This window comes from Lissotriton helveticus, chromosome 1_1 (assembly GCF_964261635.1).
Source record: "Lissotriton helveticus chromosome 1_1, aLisHel1.1, whole genome shotgun sequence".
NCBI lineage: Eukaryota > Metazoa > Chordata > Amphibia > Caudata > Salamandridae > Lissotriton > Lissotriton helveticus.
This window is the reverse complement of record NC_136057.1, coordinates 1,542,446,219-1,542,468,045: the sequence shown is the minus strand read 5'-3', so window position 1 is coordinate 1,542,468,045 and position 21,827 is coordinate 1,542,446,219.

Genomic DNA, 21,827 nt, shown 5'->3' with positions numbered 1-21,827 from the left:
TCTCCTTTACTTTCCTACCTCTCTCTTCCCTTCTTTCGCTCCTTCACTCTTTTCCCTTCCCCTACTCTCCTTACTCCACTTCACTAACTCCTTCTCTTACTCCCTCTGTCCTCTTACTTCTACACTCCCCTCCCATCATTCTCTCTCTGTTAGCCTTATTCTCTCCGTCCCCTTAGTCTCTCACTCCTCTTTTGTCACGCTCACACTCTATAACTCAGCCATACTCCCACACTCACCTTCTTTCAGACTTTCTCCTTTACTTTCCTTCCAGTCTCTTCCCTTCTTTCGCTCCTTCACTCTTTTCCCTTCCCGTACTCTCCTTACTCCACTTCACTAACTCCTTCTCTTACTCCCTCTGTCCTCTTACTTCTACACTCCCCTTCCCTCATTCTCCCTCTGTTAGCCTCATTCTCTCCGTCTCCTTAGTCTCTCACTCCTCTTCTGTCATGCTCACTCCCTATAACTCAGCCATACTCCCACACTCACTTTCTTTTAAACCTTCTCCTTTACTTTTCTTCCTCTCTCTTCCCTTCTTTCGCTCCTTCACTCTTTTCCCTTCCCCTACTGTCCTTACTCCACTTCACTAACTCCTTCTCCCACTCCCTCTGTCCTCTTAGTTCTACACTCCCTTTCCCTCATTCTCTCTCTGTTAGCCTTATTCTCTCCGTCCCCTCAGTCTCTCACTCCTCTTCTGTCACACTCACTCCATATAACTCAGCCATACTCCCACACTCACCTTCTTTCAGACGTTCTCCTTTACTTTTCTTCCTCTCTATTCCCTTCTTTCACTCCTTCACTCTTTTCCCTTCCTTTACTTTCCTTACTCCACTTTACTAACTCCTTCTCTTACTCCCTCTGTTCTCTTAGTTCTACACTCCCATTCCCTCATTCTCTCTCTTTTAGCCTCATTCTCTCCGTCCCCTTAGTCTCTCACTCCTCTTCTGTCACACTCACTCTGTATAACTCAGCCATACTCCCACACTCACCTTCTTTCAGACCTTCTCCTTTACTTTCCTTCCTCTCTCTTCCCTTCTTTCGCTCCTTAACTCTTTTCCCTTCCTTTACTCTCCTTACTCCAGTTTACTAACTCCTTCTCTTACTCCCTGTGTCCTCTTAGTTCTACACTCCCCTTCCCTCATTCTCTCTCTATTAGCCTCATTCTCTCCGTTCCCTTAGTCTCTCACTCCTCTTCTGTCACACTCACTCCCTATAACTCAGCCATACTCCCACACTCACCTTCTTTCAGACTTTCTCCTTTACTTTTCTTCCTCTCTCTTCCCTTCTTTCACTCCTTCCCTCTTTTCCCTTCCCCTTACTCTCCTTACTCCACTTTACTAACTCCTTCTCTTACTCCCTCTGTCCTCTTAGTTCTACACTCCCTTTCCCTCATTCTCTCTCTGTTAGCCTTATTCTCTCTGTCCCCTTAGTCTATCACTCCTCTTCTGTCACATTCACTCCGTATAACTCAGCCATACTCCCACACTCACCTTCTTTCATACTTTCTCGTTTACTTTTCTTCCTCTCTCTTCCCTTCTTTCACTCCTTCACTCTTTTCCCTTCCCTTACTCTCCTTACTCCACTTTAGTAACTCCTTCTCTTACTCCCTCTGTCCTCTTAGTTCTACACTCCCCTTCCCTCATTCTCTCTCTATTAGCCTCATTCTCTCCGTCCCCTTAGTCTCTCACTCCTCTTCTGTCACGCTCATTCCCTATAACTCAGCCATACTCCACACTCACCTTCTTTCAGACCTTCTCCTTTACTTTCCTACCTCTCCCTTCCCATCCTTTGCTCCTTCACTCTTTTCCCTCACTTATCTTTCTTTTCTCTCTCATTCAGTCCTCTACTCTCACTTTTTCCTTCACTTTCTCTGTCTCATCACTCCCTTACACCCCTTATCTCACGCTCACTTGCCTTTATCCACTCTCTATCACCACTCTTTCCTCAACATCACTGCTCTTCTCTTACCCTTCCTCACCCCGTTCCCTTACTCCGTTTTCCTTACTTATCCTTATTCACCTTGTTCACTCCCCTTCTCCTCACTCACCTCCCACACTCACCTTCTTTCAGTCCCCCTAGTTCACTTCCCTTCCCCTCTCGTCCCTTTCTTTGCTCTCTCACTCATTTTCCTTTCCTCTCTCACTGCACTCCACTTCACTCACTCCTTTTGAATTTGTTAAGAATACAGCTCTTTTTGAAGACTTGGAGGTAGTTCTAAAAAGAACAGTTTTTTTTCTTCTGTTTTAGGTTTTTTTTCTGAACAAAAACAAAAACAGGGAATGCCAAACTGCTCAACAGGAGCAAATAAAAGGGGAAAAATTAGGGCTGAGGAGGGCAGCGGTGGTCTTCCCTTCTGCGTACAATGTTCATGATGCTCTGCTCTCCGTAGCAAAGCAGTTCATCACACTGCTTACATTTGATTGTGATGTCATTGAAAACAGGCTGAATGTTAGGGATCAGCTGCTCAGGTCTTCCTCTCACGGATGATGTTGTTGCTCCTCCAGTAGATGTTGAGGCGCCATCCCTTGGGGGATTACGTGCCAGGGCCCTGACACTCTCCCGGGCATAGTTCTGGGGTGCCTCCTCTGAACATGCCGAATCATCGTCGAGTTGCCAAAACTATACTTCCTTCTAGGGTCACCCCGTGAAAGCACAGTTTGGCAAATTTTACACTCCACCTTTGTAGCATTAACCTTTTTTCACCTGGTGGTATGGTAAAAAACTTCCATATAAAGTGCTCCTTTACCTTGGGCTGAGGAGCCTCTTCCTGGATGAACTCATCCGAGTCCTCACTGCTGCTGGGTGGTCTAGCAGCCATTCTTTTCACAAAAAGGAAGAACAGAAAAGAACAGGTCTTGCTGTCTCTAAAGTGAAAGAAGAAGTAAAGGAAATGGGTGGGGTTTTCATTATTTGTAAAAAAAAATGTTAACAACCAATGAAAAGAGTTATTTTAAGGTCACATGACTTGACGCGCTTACGCTGCGCGCACCGGAGCGCTTCCGGGGGCGCTTACGCAGCACGAACGTAGGCGCCTCCGGGGGCGCTTACGCGGCGCGCCTAAATGACGTTTTGCTAGCTTTTCGGAAATGCAAAATCATTTTAATCCGGAAAATGAAAAATACTACTTTTATAAGTATGGTACTGAATGTCTTGCATTATTATTTAGTTTAAATACATATTTTTTTTTACGCACGCGGAAATAACGCTCTTGCTGCGCTCTCGAGTGAGCTTACCGGTGTGCGCTCCCTGAGCCCTCCAAGACAAAATGATAAAAAAAACATGAAAAATACATTGAAAAAATATTTTTTGAAAAAAATAAAAATAATTAATAGTTATAAAAAACAGCTAATAAAAAACAAAAACACTTTAAAAATCGTAGGTTACAAACTCGATATACAAAGGAATTAGCTTTTAAAAAACCTTTGAAATTCACTGAAAAAACCATAGGTTTCACAATCGTCATAGTTAGAAATTAGCATTTAAAAAACCTTTGAAATTCACTGAAAAAACCAAAGGTTTCACATTTGTTATAGTTATTATTATTATTATTATTTTTATTGTGTCTTTTGTAAAGCGCGCAGATACCCCAACGGGGTGTCCCGGCGCTGAATGAATGATAACCGGCTCATAGGCTAGAAATTAATTGAGAAACAGAAAGGTTTTCAGAGATCTACGGAATTCTTGTTCTGAATTGCTCCTACGAAGATCCAGAGGCAATTTGTTCCATCTTAAAGCAGCACCGAGCTCAAAGGACTTTCCTCCCGCTCGGGCTTTTCTGTATCTTGGGGTGGCCAGTAAGAGTTTGGAATTGGAACGAAGGGTTCTCAGATTACTGTAGGGTCGCAAGGTAGATTGAAGGTGAGCCGAGCCAAGGCCCTTTGTGGATCGAAAGGCGAGTAACATCGCCTTAAACTCAATCCATTTACCCACAGGGAGCCAATGTAATTCCCTTAGGTATGGGGAGGTATGCTGTCTGCGAGACAGGCCACCAATTAAACGTGCAGCAGCATTCTGGACCCTTTGAAGTTTCTGACAAAGACCTTTATTTAAACCCAGATACAGACCATTGGCATAGTCGAGATGGGAAATGATAAGGGCATGAACAATGGTCTTTCTGTTAGCAGAGGGTAGATAGTTAATTAGTTTTTTTTAAATCCTTATCTTGGCGAAACATGCCGCAGAGACAATTTGAACCTGACTGTCAAAAGATAGTTTGTAATCCCAATGGACTCCTAGGTTTCTCACAGAGTCTTTTGGGGTCGGAGCGGGGCTCAGATCTTCCGGCCACCACAGGTTCGGGCCAAGAGGGGATGGCTGATTGAAAAAGAGCACCTCTGTTTTCCCAGCATTAAGTCTCAGGGAGTTGCGGTCCATCCAGCTGGCGATATCTCTCAGACAAGTTTTGAGAAGATCAAAAGAACTGGGAGAGGGATCCTTAAACGTAAACAGCAGCTGGATGTCGTCCACGTAGGACGTTGTTTTTATGCCTGAACGTGAGATCAGCTCAGCCAATGGTGAAAAATACACATTAAATAAGAGTGGGCTAAGAGAAGAGCCCTGGGGGACACCCCATTTTAATGGTCTAGGTGTTGAAGTGAAAGGGGGGGTGTAAACCTGTTGTGTGGGGTTGGACAAAAACAAGCTGATCCAAGCGAGGACCTTGCCCTGAATACCAATCTCCTGCAATCTATTAAGCAGTAAAGGGTGATAGACGGTGTCGAATGCTGCTGATAAATCCAGCAGCACCAACACCGCCCTCGATCCCTGGTCTAGGGTCCAACGCACAGAGTCGGCCATCTCAATGAGATCCGATTCCGTGCTACAGCCCCTGCGAAAACCATGTTGGGAATCATGGAAGAGGCCATTCCTCTCAATATAGCAAGCCAGTTGCTGATAAGCAAGCCGTTCTAAAATCGTGGCTGGGGCCGGGAGAAGGGAAATCGGTCTGTAATTAGCCGTATCCTCGGGATTCGCAGTGGCCTTTTTCAGGATAGAGATCAGGAACGCGTGTTTCCATGCCTCTGGATAGATCCCTGAACTAAAGGAGGAGTTCCATATGGAATTGAGGAAGGGATTTCAAAAAGAGGCTCACACTTTATAGTATTTGGCAGACCAAGGATCCCCAGGGGAGCCTGATCTGCACCTAAGTAGCTCTTGAAGGGAAAGCTCAGTCGAAATTTCAACAAATTCAGTAAGAGCGGGGCCAGCAGAATGTGGCAGTGTCCGAACCACGAGTTAGGAATTAGCATTTCAAAAACCTTTGAAATTCACTGAAAAAAACATAGGTTTCACATTTGTTATAGTTAGGAATTAGCATTTAAAAATCCTTTGAAATTCACAGAAAAAACCATAGGTTTCACACCAGTTATAGTTAGCTAAACATTTTACTCATACATAACCATTGAAATTCCCACGTTATAGTTAGTTGGACTCACTATAACTCGCGCGCCCGCAATCCACTGCTGATGATTTCACATATTACATCATTCATGACATGGTCAGTGACATCACTGATGACATCACTAATGACATCTCAAATGACATCACTGATGACATCACTGATGACATCTCAAATAATATCACTTATGACATCATCCATGTGATAATACAATACACCTCCTCACACTCTAATCTTTCCTTTGATACACGCAGTGTTAAATACAAACTACCATTCCTGAAACCATTGACACAGCAATACCAGTTACCACATACGCACTCACTGATTTCTAGGTCTACACACACATCCACTCATTCACCCATGCAATCACTCATACATACAGTCACTCATCAATACAACACTATTATATGCACTCATACACCTATACAGAGACTCACACACTGCCACTTATCCATGTAGTTACTCACACACCTAGTCAGTCATGTAAAGAATCAATCACACTCCCATTTCCTCATCTATACAGTTATACAAACAAAACCTTACTTATTTAAACATAGACTAACACATACTTACTCTCTTTTACAATCACTGATACAAGTACACATTGATAGATACATTCACTTATGCAGTCACAAGCTGTCATATATAGTCATTTATATATGCCAACTCTCACATGCACTGTGTTTTACAGATGTACTTACTTGGACATGTAGCACTGAGATATCCATTCACTCACCAACACACCCATGCACACAGTAAACCGCCTATACAGCTGTTTCCACATACACTCTTGAACCCATACACCAAGTGAATCAACTGCTCACACATCTATGCACAGAGTCACACACCTCCCAGCCACCTCCACACACACTCACCCTCACATACAAATACTTAGGTTACCAATTAATAACCCATATACCCAGTCATATAGCTACTGATCAATACATCCAGCAGCTTACACAATAACAGACATAATGATGCACACATTCTAACAGTTTAGTCACTAACCCATGCATTCAGTAAGACACATTTAATCTCCCACTCATACAGTCAGTCACGCACCTATTAAATCCATTATCCAGACACTCATACATACACTCATTCTTCAATATGTTAAACACATTTTAACTTTACAGGAACACATTCACGTGGATGGTGTTATTAGTGATGTCATCAGTGATGTCATCAGTGATGTCATCAGTGATGTCACTGACCATGTCATGAATGACGTAATATGTGACATCATCAGCAGTGGATTGCGGGCGCGCGAGTTATAGTGAGTCCAACTAACTATAACGTGGGAATTTCAATGGTTTTGTATGAGTAAAATGTTTAGCTAACTATAACTGGTGTGAAACCTATGGTTTTTTCTGTGAATTTCAAAGGTTTTTTTAAATGCTAATTCCTAACTATAACAAATGTGAAACCTATGTTTTTTTCAGTGAATATATATATATATACAAACAAATTAACACACAACAAATTTATAGTAATAAATATAAGGCATAAATATTTTACTATTTCTGTGATTCAACTTTAAACCTTGTTAATTATAACAAACTTTTAAGTGTCAAACAAATTTTCTTAAAACATTATATTAATAGAGATTAAATATGTGTTATGCAATACAGCGTACATTTGAGTGTTAAGTTAAATAATTAGGTGTTAATAAATACTAGTAACATTTTAAAAGTGTCCAATCAAGTACACTTTTTTGCTCTATCAATGAGAAGTTCTACTATTATTTATGTCTTTAGCTCCTTATGTCCTTTGTTTTAGGAAACGTACCTGATACATGAGCAATTGTTTCACATACATCTTTGAAATATCTGCATTTAGTAAATGTTTGATCTCTTCCTCTGGACATGATTTCTCTGGTGTACAAGACATTTGCTGTTAGCATCTCACAGCTATGTATTGATTTTCCTTTCATACACTTACTAATCAAGAACATTGAAGTTGGATTCTATTCTAAATATTTCATACCATAACCTTGTACAGTGAGATTTTTAATTTTTTTGAATTGGTGTTTTCTCCAGTTGTAGCTGCTAACAATTGCACATCATAGCTTAGAAATCTACTTTCCAAAATGTTTAGTTTGTGGGTGTTGATGATATTACCAATTTTGTTGTTTAATATTTCCCCCACACACATGTAAGAGTGAGTGTAGGAAACTGGCTCTATATATACCAAAATGAGGTATAGTGTGTACAGAGTCCATGTGACCCCAGAGGTAGGCAGAGGTAAAAGTTAGATAGAACCTTACTCTCTATTTGTAGTAGAGTGGTCAAGCAGTAAGGCAGTATTAAAGGACAGTGTTTAGCATTTGATGTACACACTCAGTCAGCAAATGAATTCACACACTCAAGGACTAAACTCTAGACCAATTGGATTTGTATAAAAAATATAGTCGTTTTATTTTTAATACCAAGCAAGCCTGGCACAGGTAAGCATTGAATACTTTACAGTAATAAGTTGCTGATTGTAGAACAGTTTGAAAATGCAATAGAACTTGTACTTTGTTTGATTTACAGGGGAAGCAGTAGGTTGCAATATTTAGCTAATACAGTGCATTGAAATGAATGGGCGTTTTCAGTAAATGACAGGTAAGTTACTGTTTACGTTACTTTTGTAACTCAGTGCAGGGTACCTAGATTCAGCATTGGGACATTTCCTGCAAACAGGTAAGTAAATACGTTTTGTTTATTCGTTTGATTTTTAAAGAATATTTTTATCTTTCAAAACTCCACACTTAAAATCTTTTTGGAAGACAATTGCCAATGTTATCCTATGGAAGAAAAACAGGTTATCTGTTCACTGGTAAATTATAGACTGTGGGAGTTAAGGTTCTGGGGTTAGACTCAGGAGTCCCCAGAGTCAGTGGTGCACTCTTGTTACACCCTCAGCGGCACTAGGGCCGCCCAGTGCAGAGTGTTGAGACCCAATGTTATCCAATAGGTCCGCCCGGTGCAGAGTGTTGAGACCCAATGTTATCCAACAGGGGGATAGTGGGCCTCCGGTTGGTGGCTGCTGGCAAGCAGGCCACTGGGTTGTGGGAGCAAAGCTCCTAGGGTTTAGGTCAGGGCAAAAGGGGAAATAAAGTAGCACAAAAGGTGCACACTCAGCGGCACTGAGGCGGCCAAGTACAGAGTGCTGTTTCAATGTTGGGCGCCCTGTTGTTTTCTATGGAGAACCTATGGTTTGCAAACGCGCTGCAGGAAGGGAGGTGATGGACGTCTGGGTGCGACCACCACTACAAGAGGTAAGTTGGGAAGTTAAGGGTTGGTTAGGCACCATTGGTTTGGGCGCACAAGGCCATGAGGCGTCGAGTGCAGGGATAACTTTTGGGGTCGGATCTTCTTACCAGCTCCTGGTCGTGGTTAGGGGGGCCTTCTGGATTTAGACTGCAAGCATCAGCTGGAGGCATGAGGCTGGTCAGGGGTTACCAGATCTTGGGTCAAGATCAACGGAGTGACCTCGTGGTGTTTTCCACTCGAGCTCGGGCTGGGTTTGGAAGTTGCAGAGTGGGCTGGATTTGCGGTTGCTGGCTGCTGCCTGAGGTTGCTGTTTGAACAAATCCTGTTTTACTGGGAGAAGCAGTCGTTGGAAGTGAAGGCAGGCAGGTCCTCCCGGGTTTTCGAGGTTGCTGGCTGCAGGACACACCAGGATTTCGCAGGAGCAGGTTCGAGGGGAGACAGGCCTGTAGGGCTGGGGCCAAGTCAGTTGGTGTCTTCCTCTTGTTAGCTGGCTGCACGGCTGTTCGGTCCTTCTTCTTTTCGTCTTTGAATCTGAGGAAGCAAGTTTCAAGGTGCCCCCTAAATACTAGATTTAGGGGTGTTACTGGAAGGTAAAGGGCAAGGACCAATTGATCCTTTCCCTGGGGTGGGTACACCCCCTATCATGCCACCCTCCTGCCGGTTCTCCCGTCCAAAGTGGGCAGCAGAAACAGTGGGGACCAGTTGCTGAAAGGTGCCAGTGGTCTGGAGAAGCTCACAAAGGTAGCATGCCTTTGAAGCTTCCTCTTTGCGGACCCTGCCCATCCTGGGGGAGGAGACTTGGCACTTTGTCCCAGGATGTGCATTGTTTCAGGCCCCTGATAACAGCAGGTTCTTGACCCAGGGGTCCAGAAACATGTCTATTGATGACAGCCTAAGCAGCCACTCAGTGGGGACAGTAGAGGTGGGTTAGTTGTCAGGGGACATCTCTAAGATGCCGTCTGTGTGCATTGCTCATTAAACCCACACTGGCATCAGTGTGGGTTTAATGTGCTGAGATGTTTGATGCCAAACTTCTCAGTTTTTAGTGTAGTCATTATGGTGCTGTGGAGGTCATAATGACAAGCTCCCAGCACCATATACTCTTAATGGCAGCACTGCACTTACAATGTCTAAGAATGGACTAAGACACTGTAGGAGTACCGGGCTCATGCCCTCACCACTGGTATAGGGCACCCAGCTAGAGGGGTGACTGGTCTATGCCAGGGGAGTGGGTTGTAGGCATGGCACACAGGGATGTGTGCCATGTCAACTCTTTATTGTGTTCTGCTCCAAAGGCAGTGTGTATGTGTGTGTGTATGTTTGTTTGAAAAGGTACAGGGCCTTTTAGGGTGGCACAATAAGTGCTGCAGCCCTTAGACGTCTTCCCTGGTCACAGTGCCCTGGGTACTTGTGGTACCATTTACCAGGGGTTGACCTGTGGCCAGAGATGCCAATTGGGTTAGTTTTGGGGAAAGAACACAGGCCCTAGAAGCCTGATAGGCAGGGACCCAGGGCACACTAAGAAAAAGTGCACCAGTAGTCTGGCAAAAAAAGGGGGGGTTACTGCAATAGAAATCCACTTTACTACAGTGAGTAATATACAATTCTGGAGTTTCTCTGAGATATAATAGATTGTTGATTTTGTTGAGTCCTATTGTTACACACAGCTTTGGCAGCTTTGCGCCCCCATTTGAACTATTGGAGTAGAGGAGACCATCGTAGATGTATGCAGTTAGGCGGTTTCAAGTGCTTGATTTATTTCTTTATTTTCTGGTATAGCTTGATTAGAGTCTTTACTTCTGTGTCTACCATTTGCAGGTTAAATGAAAGCTTAGGAACAAGGTTTTGGCATGAGAATTGTACCTTTTGTGTGGGCTTGTGTGGTAAATTGTCACTTTTTGAGCCCATCGTATTAGAACCTCATTTGATTTGCTGTTTCGTCTATGACCTGTGTAAGGATCAAAGTTCAATCCGAGGTACCTCTCACTATCATCTGGATGTATGTTCTCAAGGTTTTGTTTTTCAAATTGCAATGGTTTGTAATTATTTACCAATAGGTTTCAATATGTAAAAACAGGGTGCGTTTTTCACATTCAACGTTAAGCCTGTTGTTTTGCTGAATTTTCCAATGATCTTCAAATTAGTTCTAATTCCTTCTGGGGCGTGGCTTTGATGCCCAAACAAGATTGCGCCTTCCACCTGATCTCATTTTGTAGCCTCTCCTATGCCGTATTCCTAAATACGAGTGTGGAATACCTCGGGGGATTAGTAGTGGTAAGCATTTCTGCTGTTTCAGCAACTTGAAGATGCTTTCCAAGACCCATATGCCGTGGCTGTGATTTCTCTTCACAAACGCAAGCTCGCTTTATTGCTTCACCTCAGATTAATTTTTTCTTCTTTTTCAATTTTCTCTTCTCTGGGGCATTAGTAGGTGCTTTTTATGATCTAATGTCACCAACTTCATATGAAAACTTCTCCATACCTGCCATTTTTATGACTGGTCTGCTGCAATTGGTGAATCTGATTTCTAATGATCCACCATTAGTCAAATGTTTCTGAGGTTATCTTACTCCTTTTGGCATGCCATTTCAATTACTTTTTGTGCCTTTTAACACGGATTTGCCTTTTTGTTATCAATATTGAAGAGTGATATAACTGCATCTATGCAGCTCTGTGAAAACAGGTTTTTGCAACCTCTCATTCACCTCATTGGGCCAGTTTTCTCCCATTCATATTGGTACCAAAAAACCTGTCTCACTGTAAAGATGACCAGTGAATTGCATACATCGACCAAGCGGTCTTCTTTAGGCACTAAACCAAAAAGAGCAAATATTTTATCATCGCAAAATCCTGTGCTGGACTCTATCCTGGATGATGTATGTGGTTTACAACCTTTCATGGTTACCATCAATGAATAATTGCAACAAATCGAGGACCGCTGGATTGTTATGGAAGGGAAGATGTTGGAGTTGGAAAAACTTGTGGGAGACCTTCAAGACTTATCTATCAAAATCCCTATGCTGGAACAAGAAGTTGAGAAGCTTAGAGCTACACACCGAAGAACCTGAAAATCGTAATAGACAGAATAATCTATGTCTTTATGGTCTTCCAGAGATTATTGAAGGTCCTGATCTCTTGGTGTTCCTAAAGAATTTCCTCTCAGATCTTTTGGATCTTCCCACTACACCACCACTGAACATCCAGTGCGCACATCATTTAGGGTGCCTTCAACCTCATTCTTCCAAACCACGTGGTATTATAATGCTGTTTCTGAAATGTACTTACTTGATTTGTGCCCTAAAGGCGGCTAAGCAAAAATGTCATCTTAATTGGTCTGGCCATGATTTGTTTAGATCACAAGATGTTTCTAATACAACCAATGTCCGTCGTAAGGAATCCTTAGCTCTATGTTCTCAGATGAGACACTTGAACATCTAATATGGCATTCTTCATCCTTGTCATTGCAAGATCACCTATGAAGGCACCTCCCAGTCTTTTGACGATCCGCTGAAGCTGAAAGCATTCTTGCAAAGCATAACAAATCATAACATGGAGATCACGCCTAATATTTGTTTAATTGTCCGCTTATCTCTTCACTAATTTCTTTAGCCTCTCCTTTGATCTATTCTCTTATATCCTACTATAGTAATATTAATATTCCTAATTCATAACATGGTCATCATTTACTCTATAGCGCCAAGACGCCTATGGGCAATCGCGCGCTCTACAAATTGACAAATCAAAATCAAATCATATCTTTCTTTTCTTTGTATCTCAGTTTTAACCCTATGGCTACTTTCTTTATCACTTTTATAGTTCTTACTTTTTTCTGTCTCCGTTCTTATTTTTGGTGTAAGCATGTTCCCAACTTACTTCCTAACCTCTGTATTTCAGATCTGGATCTTAATCCTTGATCTGTCTCTCCTGTCTTCATTTCCGATTTATTTTTCCTCTTCCTTCCTCCTCTTCTATTTGATATTTATCTTCATGGTTTTCCCTTATTGCTATTTTTGCATATGTATGAGTGTTCTTTTTAACCTTTATTCTCTTCCCACGACAACTACTTCTGTCTTCCATTATTTGACAGTCGATAAATGTTGATAAATTGTGTCTTTTTTATTGGTCCTGCATCTTGTTTTTCCTGTTCTCATATGTCTCCCCTAACCCTACAACATGTTTAATGTTGTCTTGTGGAATGTGCGTGGTCTAGGTTATCCCATCAAGCATCAAAAGGTACTTTCTCATTTATCCAATCTCAATGCACATGTTTCTTTTTTACAGGAAACTCATTGTAATGACGTGGAATCACTTAAACTTAAACATCAACGGATACGTCAGGTTATTTTTTCTCCTGCTGTTAACTGTCATGGTGGTGTTGCCATCCTATTTCAAAAGTCATTAAATGTGCACATTTTATCAACTGAAAGTGAATCAAAAGGGTGATGGGTTTTGGTTAATGCCATTATATGTAAAAAGCAAGTTACTCTCTTCAATTTATGGCCCTGTTAAATCTGAACCTGAATTTTTGCATTGCATTAAACTGAAATTATCCTCCATTCATTATCCTAATATAATTGTTGGTGGTGATTTTAATGGATGGTTAGATCCTTTCTCGGATAGAAAATCCAAGTGTAAATTTAAACCTGATAAAGCTCATAAAGCATTTCAATCTGCCATTGCCTCTCGCCCATTCTACGACGTATGGAAAACATGTAATCCTGACACATGTGAATTTACTTTTTTTTCTAATGTTCATTATGCTATGTCTCGTACTGATTACATTTTGGTTTCCAAAACATTGCTTTCCTCCATCCAATCCTTTGAAACTGGTTCTATTTTAATTTCTGACCATGCTCCTGTGTTTTCTTCCTTTGATATGTCTCTCAATACTTGCAAACAAGGCCGTTGGCGTTTTAATAATTCCCTCCTCTCAGACCAAACCTTTATTTTAGAAGCAACCTCCTTTATTAATGTTTTTTTTCAATGTAATCAATTCATGGATACTTCTGTTCATATTTTTATAAACAAGAAGAATCCATAAAATTATGGGATGGCAGTGTCCCTACTGTGGTTGGGAGCACGTCTGATGTTTTTGGGTACCCCTCACACACCAACAGGCCCCTTGGTGTCATGCTTCATCATCGGGGTCATCGTATCCCTCTACGGGATACGGCGTGCTGCGACCTGCGTTTGCGCGGGAGCACTCTTTGACTATGTGTGGTGTATTGTGAGGGGTGTTTTTTATATAATATTGTGAGTGAGTGTAGTGGTGGGGTTAGGGGTAGTGAGTGGAGATTAAAAAGGACCTGACTCGTGGGTAAACACAAAAAAACTTTAATTGTTCCCCGAGTTGGTACTGTTAAAAAGGATACAAGAGGAAGTGTGGCGTAGTATTATGTGCGCCGCCTCTTTGTGTGTGTCAACATGTTTCGATGTAAGAACATCTTCTTCAGGACTGGGGTACACAAAATCCCCACCTTACTCACGTTTTTCTAATCTCTTTCTGTGTATATACAAGAAAAGTGATATTTACAAGTGAAGGTCTATCAATGTACCTACACTTTAGCCGCTATTTTGCTGACCTGTAGAGAGAAAGGACAACATTTTTTTTTCAGGTGATCCTTTCCTTCAAAAAGACCATGGGTTTAATGCATCCGTGGTGCTGGTCATGCAGAAAAAGTGCGGTGTAAAAACATTTTTTGTTGAAAATTATTATTCAGGGCACGAAGGTGTCAGTCTACAGATAATTAACGTGCCTATTGTGAAAATAATTCTGAAAAATTCGAAAAATGTTCGAAAAAAGGGACACATACAAGACAGACAAACGTACAACATAAAGCACACGCTCTAGATTCAGGCCATGTTAAGTGCCCTGTAACATTATCAATGTTTTGTTATTGGTGGTGAGGCCTCTGTGATGTTAACAGTGATAAAAGAAACATACTGTAAAATAAGGAGTTCATTGCTCCATGAGACCGTGTCTAACGTAGGGGTTACCCGGGCTTCCTTGCTGCCTGTAAAAAGAAGGGTGGACAAAATATACACCTTCTGCTGTTTCTGTTTCTTAGTACTTACATATTGTTCGCCAGACTCATCCGTTTTAGGTATTACTCACGGGTCTATGAGGAGAATCCCTCTTCGGTGCCCCTTACGCCGGCTCTGCTGTATCTAGGAGTGTGTTTTCAAATGGCCTTTTATGTGCTTGTTAACACGCCCTTATCCTTGTTAATTGGCGGCCGGGGAGGCCCATATTTGGTCCGCCGGTAATTATCTGTTAATTTGTTAAGGACCGCGCCGTCTTTTTTAGCGCACGCGCGTTGGAATTGCTTTTCTCGCACAGCGCATGTATTGCGATCGTGCGTCTTTAGCTGGCGCATGCGCGCTGTGCTGGGGGAAACAGTCTCTTCTCCGCACATGCTCGTTCCAAAAAGCTCACACGCTTCAGTCTTTCCTGTGTCTTGTATATGTACAAAGGTTGTGGCCCCATAGTCTGTATGTGTGGGGCAAGGGGGAATGACTTATTGCAGCAACGGCCCAAGGGGATTTTTATACGAGATGTTATCTATTCATTTTTTCAGAATAGGAGGTTTATGATGAATGATACTGTTAGTGCCTGGTTTGGTGTCAGTGATGTTTCAGTTCAGGACCATATTCACATCCTCAATTGCCCCCATGGAATGTCATCATTCAGGCCTGATATATGGGTCCCCAAACGGAAAACCCAACGCTGTTCCTTCTCAAAAAGACCATGTTCTGTGGGCAATTGTTCAATTACGGTCCAGTGGATGTCATTGACACAGTGTCCCATTTCTAAAAAATGAGTCGCCATTTTTGTGGTGCTTTTCTTGCACCGTATATTGCTCTTGTGTTCGTTGAGTCTTGTTTTGACCGCTCTGGTTGTCATGCCAATGTATTCCAAATGGCAGGGGCACGTAATCATGTAGACAACGTTTTTGCTGTTACAGTTCGTCATCTTTCTCTGGTCCCATTTCGTACCATTGGTGAAGGTCAGTTGTATACTTCTCTTCGTTAGATGGCAGCTGGCACAGTTGCCACATGGGAAATGTCCCTGTGTCCCATGTACAGAGGGTTGTCGTTGGGGAGATGTTCTGGGGCGTGTATGTACAAGAATGTCCTTGAGGTTCCTCCCGCGTCTGTGGGAAAACATTGGTTTTTCAATCACCAAGTCACCTCAATTTAGGATACGCCAATGTTTGTTCACTATTTTTGAGACCTCATTTGAATGGGTGTTATATGTAGTGATACATATTGGTCTGGTTTGTTTGGCACTGGTTCCCATCTTGTTTTCCAGGAGAGCCTCTCTGTTGTTGTTCTTGGCTCTCTTCATCGCTGTGTTGATTACTCTGTCCGGGTACTTCCTGGCTTGCAGTTTACTTTTCAGATCTCGAGCTTGAGATTTGTAGTTGTACATTTGTGTGCAGTTCCTCCTTAGCCTCAGGAATTGGCCATATGGGAGGTTCATCCTAAGGTGTCGTGGATGAAAACTGTCATATCTGAGTAGACAGTTCCTGGCCGTCGGTTTAAAATGTGTCGTAGTTTACAGGACTCCATTCCGATGGTAGATATTAAGGTCTAGAAAAACTAGTTCCTCATTAGAAACTGAGTGAGTGAATTTTAAGAAACGGTCTTGGGTGTTGAGCCATTCCATGAACTTGATCACCGTCTCTTGGTCGCCCTGCCAGATAATGAAGATGTCGTCGATGTATCGTTTCCAGGTGAGTATATTGTCTCTGTAGGGGTTCCGAGGAGTTAGGATTTTGTTTGTTTCCATGTGATGTACATACAGTCCTGCCAGGCTCGGCGCAAATGTGCTTCCCATGCTCGTGCCGTGGCTTTGAAGGTAGATTGTTCCATTAAATTCGAAAAAGTTTTTTGTCAGAGCTAGTGCGATACACTCCATTACTACTCCTCTTGGAGTTTGGTACCGCCAGCTCGCGCTGTACAAAACTTCCTCAATTATGGCCAGGGTCTCGTCATGGGGGAGGCTAGTGTACAAGCTCTCCACATCCAGGCTAAGTAGTAGTTGATGACTTGGGTCAAATGGTAGGTCTTGGAGCAATTGTAAGACAGCTTTTGTATCTTTCAGATAGGTGTCAGATAGGTGTCTGTGGCCTGGATTAGAGGTCATAAGAAAGCGTCTGAAAATTTTGAGAGCGGTTCAAGAATCGAACCGATGCCGGAGACAATGGGTCTACCCGGTGGGTCATTTATGTTTTTGTGGATTTTGGGAATGCAGTAAAATTGGGGTATTCGCGGATGATTCTGTATTAGGAATTCTGATTCCTTCTTGGACAGCCAGTCATGTGTCACAGCCTCCTCAACCATGCCGCCTATAGTTCTCCGCAGAGATTCGGTCGGGTCATGCGCAAGTACTGTGTAATTGCGTCTGTCTGATAGAAGTCTCAGGCATTCCTGGTTGTATGCTGTTGTTGTTTGTATGACCGTCGCTCCGCCATTATCGGCGGGTTTTATGGTTATGGCCTGGTTGCCAGTCAATTCTCGTATCGCCAATTGTTCCTCCTTGCTGGTATTATGGAAAACTGGTTGTTCCATGGAATTCAATTTCTTGAGGTCGTTCATTATTGCCTTCTCGAAAGTCAAAACTTCAATGGGTAGTAGGGCATCAGGTGGTGTGAAAGTAGATATGGGTCTCAAACCTGTGTCTGTCTCTGGGATACTTTCTTTATCCCTAAAGATAATCTCCACTCACTACCCCTAACCCCACCACTACACTCACTCACAATATTATATAAAAAACACCCCTCACAATACACCACACATAGTCAAAGAGTGCTCCCGCGCAAACGCAGGTCGCAGCACGCCGTATCCCGTAGAGGGATACGATGACCCCGATGATGAAGCATGACACCAAGGGGCCTGTTGGTGTGTGAGGGGTACCCAAAAACATCAGACGTGCTCCCAACCACAGTAGGGACACTGTCATCCCATAATTTTATGGATTCTTCTTGTTTATAAACGTAACCTAGGGAGAACGAATCCATATTCTCTCTCTCTCCTTCCTTTGTTTAATATTACTTCTGTTCATAACAATTGGGATGCTTTTAAGGCCTCTTTTAGAGCCTTTTACTATTGCTTACTCTAAAAGAAAAAAGATACTAAATAAAGAATATAACACAGCCCTTCAAAAGATAAATATTTTAAACATCATTATTTCTCCACAAAATCCTCCTCAAGTTTGTAAGAACTGATTAAATACCAGACTTGCCTGAATAAGATTGCTACAGTCGATGCTTGCAATATACCTCTTAAAATTAAATCTAAATTTCATGGAGGCCAAAATAAGGCGGAGAAAATGTTAGCCAACTATTTAAAACTCAAATCAGAGGGTAAAACTAATGGCCCTATTCGCTCTGAACAGAATAACAAAACTTTCTCCTCTGATTCTGACATTGAAAATACCTTTCAGTCTTATTATGAACTGTTATGTACAGAAGATACAACTCCTTCTGAAATTGATTTTGAGACCTTTTTCCAGGGAATACCTAGGCATCCATCCATACCTGACACTCGCCTACCCCTTGAGAGGGATATTTCTCTCCAAGAGATTACTGATGCGCTTAAATCTTTAAAATATGAAAAAGCCCCTGGACCAGATGGTTTCTCCGTTGAACTCCTCTCATCCTTTTCCTCTATTTTTGCCCCTAAACTACTAGAGCTTTTTAATTCATTGCTACCTAACTATAAAGCAAGTAGTTCCTTTTTGGAAACCCTCATTGTTGTTATTCCCATGCCAGACAAAGACTCTACCCTATATAAATATTTTCGACCCATCTCACTAATTAACTAAGATTGCAAAGTCTTTGCAAAAATCTTAGCTACTTATTTGGAGAATGTCATTCCACTCCTTATTAACTCTGATCAGGCTGGTTCTATCAAGGGTAGACTTGCATCCGATAACACCAGAATGTTCTGTAATATCCTCGCTCTTGGGAAAAAGTACTCATCTCCTCTAGCTGCCTTTTCCCCCATATGTGAAAAAAGCTTTTGATCTTATAAATTGGCAATATATGTGTTATACTCTCCAGTGGTTTGGCTTTGGTCATAAGTCTATTTCTTATATCAAATTGTTGTATATTAATCCATGTGCTTGTGTATTAGTCAATGGCCATTTCTCTCCCATTTTTAAAATACAAAGGGGCACTAGACAGGGTTGTCCTCTTTCCCCATTACTTTTTCTCCTATGTTTAGAACTCTTTCTTGAACGTATCAGACAATATCCTAATATAACTGGTTTCAAAGTCAATTCTCATCAAATTAAGCTTTCAGCTTATGCAGGCGATATCTTAATTTATATGTCCAAACCCCGCAATTCCCTAGACCCTTTTATACAGGAGATTGCTTTATATTCTGATGTTTCTGGGTACAAACTAAATTTCTCTAAAACTGATATTTTACCACTAAATTCAACTAGTTATGGTTACATGTTTGATAAAACTAACTTTACCTGGTGTTACCAAAAGATTAAATACTTAGGAATATGGTTTTCCTTCAACATACCTGATACATAAGCTCATAATTTCATTGCCTTAAAACTTAAGCTTCAAAAATTGATGTCTTAAAATAATGATTGTCCCTCATTTTCTTTTTACGATTTCAATGTTACCCTTTAAAATCCCTAACTATCACTTTTCCCAGATTATTTCTATTTGTACTAAATTCCTTGGAACAACAAACGTGTTCATATTGCTTTATCTAAATTAATCCCACCAAAATCAGAAGGTGGTGTATGTTTTCCTGAGTTTAAGTTATATGATACAGCCTTTTTAATCCGTCAATTCTATGCTATTTCTAAGGAATATCATGACTCTCCTATGCCAACATGGGTTGCTTTTCAACATTCACTGTTGCATGACTTTTCCTTTCAGGATGTTGTTTTTATGACTAATTGCACTTTCATTTCCAAATACCCTATTTTAACCCCTTGGCTGCGGCGGCTATTCCGCCGCAGCACTAAGGGGGAGGCGGGGCCGCGCGGCGGTTCTGTGCTCGTGACGGAACCGCTCCGTCACGGCCCACGGGTGAGCTGTGCTTGTGACAGAACGGTTCCGTCACGGACCCGCCCGCCCATTAGAGCGTCAGCGCAGGCGCAGAATTCGCGCCGCACAGGCGCGGAATTCGCGCCGCGCAGGTGCGGCGAGCGGGCCTTGACGGAACCGGTCCGTCACCAGCACAGCCCACCCAAGGCTCGTGACGGAACCGTTCCGTCACGAGCATGGGAGGGGTTAAAGTATTCCCATCATTTACTAACTACTCTTTTTACCCCGGGACTTGACTTTTATCAATCTTTTTGGCCTCCTCTATATGGTTTAACAAATTTATTAAATTTCGCCATAAGTCTTTTTATCTCAAGCACTGGAAAGAATAGGGTAATTTTATGTGCACCATTTGATAGCTAATAATTCCATTATATCATTCCGTCAACTACAAGAAAAATTTGGCCTCCCTGACTCCTATATTTAACAATATAACACACTATTCTGTGTACTTCAAACCTTTCTGCTGAACAACAATTCTAATTCCGATATCACTTTAGTTACCCCTGTGACACCCTTATTCAATATCTCTATTGATCACATTCCAACGGCTTCCTTCATATAGAAAACTACGTCCTTCCCCAATAATATAAGGAATAAATCCTCTACTGAATTGTTATGGGAAAAGGATTTATCTCAATCGCTTTCTGTTCATCAATGGGATCGTATGTGGCAAAAGATTTTTAAGACCTCTAAAGCTGCCAAAATCACACCATCCTTAGTTTTTTTCATATATAATCGAGTGGTTGTTACGCCGCAATTCTTGCACAAAATCAACCAATCTATTTCCCCCTTGTGTGGGAAACATCCTTTACAACGCAACTTTTACCACGCAGTGCCTTTACGACGCAACTTTTACAATGCAAACCATTACAACGCATTGCGCTGGGGGGCGCTCTAGGATAGGGAATATGTTTAATTTACTATCCAACACCTTCCCTACTATCCACGGGGACTGGAGTTGGAACAGTAAATTAAACTATTCACTATCCAGCGCCCCAAAGCACTATGCGTTGTAAAGTCATGCGTTATAAAAACAGCATTGTAAAGGCATGCGATGTAAAAGCATGCGTTGTAATGTCATATATCCCATTGTGTTGGTCATGTCTATCCTCTGAGGGTACTTTGACGCATTTACTTTATTATTGCCCTAAAGTACATGAATTTTGGAAATCTATATGGTCTAAATGTTTATTGATTTTGTAATATTCTATTTTTTATTCACAATATTTTTGAAGGGAACGGCATCTACTGATTTTGAACATCTCCCTTCAAAAACAATTTTATTTGACCTTTTTATTGCTCTTGCTTTTAAAGTATGTTAAGCTGCTGGAAGGATAATTCTAAATTATCCTTGTTGATTTGGTGGAACTTAATAGTGATGAACATAGAATAGCTTCTGTTTCTTATTCCTCAATATTTCAAAAGATTAAATCGGATGTATTATGGTTACCTTTCACCACTGTTCTATCCTCACACTCATCCTTTTCCTAATACCTATATTATATCTATCTGTTTACCCCCTCTTTCTTTCTTTCTTTTTTCTTCTCTTTTCCTTTCCCCCTTTCTCCTCTTTCGCCCTCTTTTTTTAAATAAAACAAAAACAAGCAAAATAGAAACAACACTTATGCAGTATATACATTTACTAGGTTGCTGTATTTTATTTTTTACTATTTCTCTCCTCTCAATAGTTTTTCAATGATATAGTATTTTTAGATGATATTAAGTACTTTCTTGTTCTAAATGACTTTTTTATCTTTATATCATTGTTATTTTGTTACATCTCTTTTAATAAATGTGTGTTTCATTTCTATGTCTATATTCTAAATAAAAACTATTAAACAGAAAAAAAGTACAATTTCCTTCCATTGTGCTATTGTTTACTGCTTTGTTGTCAGCAAAGGCTAGAGTGGTGATCTGCTCAATAAGCCCATGTGATGCAAATGTAAATGCCTTGCTGTTTTTCTAAAGATCACATATTAAGAGCTCTGGGGCAATATTAAACAAAGGTGGGGATAATGAGACACCTTATTTTACTCCAGATGTCATTGTTATTTCTGTTGCGAATTCATTATTTTTACCTCCGAACGACATTGATGA